Below are 6,773 nucleotides of genomic sequence, written 5' to 3'. Positions count from 1 at the left end.
ATATTTTTTAAAGGTCTAGATTCTAGAACTATCTTGCCTATCAATGGTTGCGCTAACAAGATTAACATTGCAACGCAAGGACATAGTAATGTCGTTAATATTGCTTTAGTTAAATAATACAAAATTTCACACTTATGTATTAATAACATCAACTTATGCTTCCTTCAATCTAAAAGGATGTCCCATTAAGTATAATAGGGCATTTCATAATATGAGCATGAGATAAGCACCATTTAATTATCCAATGAGTCGATATAGTTTGACTGAATTAAGTGAAACATCTTCTCTTTTGCAAAACATCTTACTAATTGTCGTGAAAAAGTCTTTAAACGTTAACATTTATTCATCTCAAAATCCAACTAGCGATAAAAATAATGTATGAATGTCTAAAAATAGCTTAGTGGGTGCACCGTAGACAGTGCTCCTTGATTTATATCATATAGTAATACAGTTTACGGCAAAAATAAGTATAGTATACAGGGAGCACTGTTTAAAATCTGGGAGGCTTTTATTTCAACTCATATTAAAGGGAATTACTTGACATAAAATTTAAAATATATATGATACTTAATCGAGGTCTCGCAGCGAACTAAAGTTTTCCGTTGCTAATCATATCATATTAAATTTTTTTTTCAATCTGTTATTATTATTATTTTATGCTTGGAGAAGGAACGTCAAAGTATTGAGTGAGTAGTTACGTGTGGTTGTGCTCATGAAAAACGTAGAGTAACTCAAGGATTTGTTTGTGAGGTATCTTGTAACTAATTTTAGCAAAGTGTGCATGTTAGTCAACGCCTAATTAATTCTGGGCAATGCTGTGTACTACCAATAGTTGATCAATATTTATTCTTTTTAGAAAAAAAAATATTGTCAATCTACCTTAAATCTGTGTGGAGAAACTAATTTATTCTCCGTATACTTGATCTTAAGCATATTAACTTCTCCTGTATAATTCAGGATCAGAACATTTCCAACCCTTGAATTTGTTGTCCAGTCATCAAGGGGCATTCAAAAACCTTTATGAGCTTTTTTCGACTATATGCATCTCTGAAAACGATGAATAGCATCTTATACCTTGTCATTATGTAGTATCAGTTTTGGAATATATTAAGAAATAGTACCGAATATGTTCTTCATTAAATTACTATTTTGTATTTTTTTATTAAAATTTGATATTTATTATTTTGTATATTTAATATCAAAATGTGATATTTATTTTTCATTAATTAATATTAATGCATAATTTGTGTTATAGTGTGGGAAATTGCATCTATTATTTACTAATTTTTAATAATCTAATATTGCATATTGTGTAAGAAAAACTAGGTGACCTTATGGAAACATGTGATAAAACTAGGTTTGAACCCGCTCACACTTTGTTCGTTCATCTTTTCATTTATAAAAATTCCGTTCAGGTACTATTTTTTTCTTTTAAAATTTATTTCATATTGAGATGTTCATATTGAAGGACATTTTGCTTTAGAGATATTTGCAAGTTATTTGTTTATCTGAATTAAGGAAGTTTATATGTCGTTATTATATATTTGTGGTTTAATCAAAATATGCAATGTTTATAACTATAGAATGTATTCAATGGTCGTTCTTTGTTAGAATAAAATTTGTCCCTAATATTATGCTTATTCATTTAAAATTAGTTATGAATTATTCATGACTTTTGCGAACTTTTGGAATCTAACTAGTACTCGTCAGTTTTGATGAGCAAGCGTGTATTATATAAAATAATAGCTGCAATATCAAATTTTTGTAATAAGAACCATTCCATATTGGATGTTGTTAGAAAGTTTCACTGAAGAAAATTACCGTTGGGAAAATTTCTTGCATTGAATTAGAAAATTGAATAATTCCACTTAAAACTTGCTTTGTGCAATGACAGAGCCACCAAGCAGGTTTTAAAACCACCCCCGCCTGTTCACAAGGCATTTAGAAGCCCCCCCTGCAAATAATACAAAATCAACCCCGAGCCCATGGGTCGTTTAAGACTACAGCAAAGGCACCAAGCATTTAAAAACCTACTACCATCATTTTGTAATGCATTTAGACTTCTTCCAAATACTTCAAAATGAAGTTGCCCATAGTTTTTAGCCAGCTTGATGTCTTTGCCGTAAACTTTAAACCCACAGGCACACGGTATATTTTGAATTATTTGAGAGAACCTGAATATTTTGTGAAGTCATGACAGTGGTTTTTAACTTGGTTGGTGTCTTTGCCATAGCCTTAATCAGCCCAAGGTAAATTTTGAAGTACTTGGAGGGATTTAAATGCTTTGTGAAGTGGTGGTAGTGGTTTTTAAACTGCTTGGTGGTCCTGCCGTTACACAAAAACAAGTTTTGGGCCTAGGAATTCTGATTGTGTTAGTAAGTGACTGGAAATATTTTGAATGGCAATATTCTCCAGGGTTTTTTCCCAGAAGAACTTTTTGTTTATCGATCTGATCAACTAAATATTTTGTATATGCCTAAATATGTCCATATATATAAATATATTATTTGATTTGATTCTTAGTTTGAGAGTAAAGTAATGATCGATATCATAAAACAACAGATGTATTACTTATTTGATTTGTGTTGCTTTTTTTTATTTTGCAATATTAACAGTATATTTATGGTTATTAGATTTGGCAATGAATGGGAAAAAAGAACGACATATAATGTTTTATAATGGTATAATACGATGTTTGATATTATTGTTTTATATGTTTATACATATATATTTGATACGCCTGAAGCACAGAGTCCTTTAAGGATCGTAATCATATAATATATATATTCGTAATAACATTGACAAATGAAAACATATAGAAAATAATGAATCAAAAAAAAGTTGTTGATCAGTAAATTTGGTTTCAAGTGACTATTCATCTGGGCTTATTACTCGTATTAGGATGGACACCTTCAATTAAAGGAACAAATATATTTATTAATTAAGCCCCTAACGGATTTATTTATTATTGCAATGCATTTAAATTTCTTGTGGAAACAACACATGGAAAAATATATAAGAAATATGGTAGCCTTGATTTTTGAGAGACATCATATTAGCTGTCAATATTTGATTTTTTGGATAGGGCGTGGAGTCATCAATCATCATCAAGCTGGGGCAAAAGGAAAAACATGACGATTTGGAAGATACATAGGTTTTTGGATCTGAGTATGTATTTATATTAATTAAGTTACAACCCTGTGGTTTTGTATAAAATATGACGTAGAATGAGTAAAATTACTTTTGTAGTAACACCCAAAACATAATACTTCATTTTCTCAAGCTTTTATCATTATTATCATTCTTGAGAAGGGAAAATCAATGTATAAAATAATCACTAGTGCATGTGCTCATGAAAGACAGAAAGTAAAGTGGAGGGATCATAAGTTTAAATTATTGTTGTATATAAGCGCAGAATTCAGCTTATATGTCCTTGCCATATGAGGAGTAAGATTTTGTTTATTCCCCTCCCCCCAGAGCTCCCCACAGCTAAAATAAGAAACTTCATTACAGATAAGATGCTCTAGTACAAAACATTATACAAGTTGTCAATATTACCATGATCATTCTCGTTTTTTTACGAACCATCAGAACCAATATAACAATAACATGCAGCTATTTTGAATATCATTTTTGATTTTACTACTTTAGCAATACCCCTGTCTCTATCATATCTTATAGATAGGAAATGGATGCGCTACATATTAAGCATTTTGTTAAAACAATTACATTCTGTAATGAAAATTACACACTAATACATACTTATACACACTTGCTGTTTTATTTTATTTATGCATCAATTTAGCCATGCATTAAGTACCCTGCATTCATTGACATAAACATATTTTGTTATCGTTTTTATTTTATGGTGTTTTTTTTAGCAACTGCAGTTTTAAGAAACATTAAATAAATATTTCGTGTTTGTTCAGTACTTCAATCCTTAGGTTGGGGAAATCCTTCAGGGCTCTGATACTCTATGGGAGTGACCCCACCAATAAATGTCAGAAAAAATGGGATGTCGGCTGGACTATAAAAATATTAATGAAGGGCCTTTCGATAAAAGATTAGATAACTTTATTTAGATAAATGACTTTGTTTAGAAAATATATAGAAGTAACATTTCTAAAAAACCCTTCATTAAACTAAAAAAAAATTCAGTCTAGTAAAAGGTATAATTTTTTTGAAATCTCCTTATATCAGAGTCGAGCACCATATTTATTTCACTGAATTAGGGTTGAATAAACTTCAGCCCGCCAAAGCATTTGTGCTACCCACAGAACCACCTCAAACAGCTTTATAGTACTTTTTTGTCATGCATAATGTATATGCATATTACCTGACTCAAGGTCAGAGCAATTTCAAGGTTTCAGGAATAATTTTTTAACATTCACAGTTCACCATTGACTAATTCACTAATTCTTATACAGCCTCAAAGAATTTAAAGTTTCAGGATCATTTATTTTGGATTTTTTGTGGGGTAGTTATCCCTTCCTTAAAGAATTTTGCAGCCTCACGTTTTTCCTTATTAGGAGACTTTGATACATCTGTAATTTAATTTAAGTGATAAGAGTTTTAACCAGAAAGAATCATCCACAGTTTAAGAGTAATATCCAAAGCCATGACGAGAGATGTGTCATTAAAATGTGTGTGTATCATATTATAATATAAAAGAAAAATTATTCTCTTCATAATATGATAGTTGAAAATAGAACGGTTAAGTAAGTTATAAAAAGTATTATATTATTGTGAACTTTTCAAAGAAACAAAACATAAACAAAAAAAAACCTATCATCTCAATATCCCCATATAAAAAAAGTGGGCCAACTAGCCCCACTCTCTCCTACCTACTTTTTTATATCCTCAAAAGTTTTTCGGATCTAAGGAATTCTAGCATTTTGAATAATTATGTATGCAGTTTAGCTTGTTTTTCTTTATTTCTACTCTGGAAGAATGGAGTAAAAAATGACATTTAGTATTTTCCCCTCTTCATGTAGGAATAAAAACTTTGCATTATTATTCAAAGTCTCTAGAATTCCATGATCTGATCCGTGGGTACTGACTGGCTTTTTAAACAGAGGAAATGGCGTTCAGGATATATATTGTATGTCGTTTTATAAATGTAGTCAATATAGAGTTGACGAATTGAGGTTACGGATGATCATAGGAAAACATGTCCCAACTAAAACTTTTCCTGCTGCACACATTGTCTGATAATTTGGTCACAAATAAGTACGAGGATGGCTGTAAGTAAAACATTTGAAATAATATTCGGAAATAAGTGATGTGTGAACAAATAGTCTGTTTGATTATTCCAGGTCTCTAGAGTTTCATGATCTGATCCATAGGTAGTAGATAGGAGTTTTAAACAGATGCAATTACGTTCTGGATATATAATGCATGTAGTTTCATAAAAGTAGTAAATACGGAGGGAGCGAATTAAAGTTACAGATTATAATTGCAGGACATGTCCCTCCTTCCCCGTTTCCCACTACACCCATGTAGTGCACCCGAGCAACGCTATGTAACCCTTTCCTTGTGATATATTGCAGGAGGCTTAAAATCAGTTCGTGCTATGTACTGTACACGTACAGTCTCTCCCCCATTACTATATTTTCTTTAAATTTTTGTAGGGAAAACATGAAACATGCTTATGACAGATTATTTGAAGTAGTGCAAAACTAATGTTTTCACAAACTTAATTTGATTTCATTGTATTTAATAAAAAATTATTTTTTTAGAAAAATAACTAATTTCACCTTGATAATGTTAACAAAAACCTTAATCAAATATATATTTCGACTTATTGTAGTACAAACTTTTATTTTTGAGCCTATAAAAATATTGAAAATAAGACATGAAATATGCATTTCCTTATAAATTGCCACATAAATTTTCTTGAAAATCTAAAAAATTTGAGTATATATAAAATAAACATGATTAACATTAATAGTTATGTTATAAATGTAAAATCCTTGTCATATACGGAGTATAACTTAGGATAGATGTCGAAGTAATTTTTTCCTAGATATGTCTTCGCTTGATACGCTTGGTAAAGTGCTTTTAAAACCAAACTTGGTTGATATGATTGTGAATACAAGGTGAGGAGTGGGCGAGATCCAAAAATATTTTGCACTTTTTAAAATATGCAATATGTTTAAAAAGAAAACCCTTACATATGTTTTAAGATCAGACCTACCTCACTCTAAAACCAGTCTTTCTGTCATCAATGAGGAAAGTAATTACTTGTTCTTTCTCTAGGATTCACAAGCTATCTATGTTACCACGTTGGTACTCTCTCATTGGCAAACATTAGGCAGCTCTATTTCTTTTTATATATAGCTTGTTCAAACTTGCACCAGTTAGAAAAAAATTAAATCAATTCTCGAATTATTTCTCCCAAATATTTGGAAAAGTAACGGACCCCTCCTTTGAATCTGGACCAGGAATGACAACGTAACAATTGTTCCAACTATGGACTCATTAAGACGTTCATTCGGAAGATTAGAAAGCTTATATATGGAAGGACTTGTCTCCCTGTGTTGTGTCTTGACGAGGTTGAGGAGACACAAACTATTTAAAGGTGGAGAGATCCAGGACGACCGAGAGAAGTGAGGAGAAGGAAAGGCGTGGATGAATAACACAACGGTTATTTATAAAACATCTGCATTCTTATAAATACAAAAACCTACTCTGATAAATACATAAAATACAAAACTATTTATACTTAAAACGAGGTAAAAGAATGTACTTTACATATATATATATATATACAA

The sequence above is a fragment of the Lepeophtheirus salmonis genome, chromosome 8 (genome assembly GCF_016086655.4).
Source record: "Lepeophtheirus salmonis chromosome 8, UVic_Lsal_1.4, whole genome shotgun sequence".
Lineage (NCBI taxonomy): Eukaryota > Metazoa > Arthropoda > Copepoda > Siphonostomatoida > Caligidae > Lepeophtheirus > Lepeophtheirus salmonis.
Note: the sequence above shows the minus strand (reverse complement) of the source record.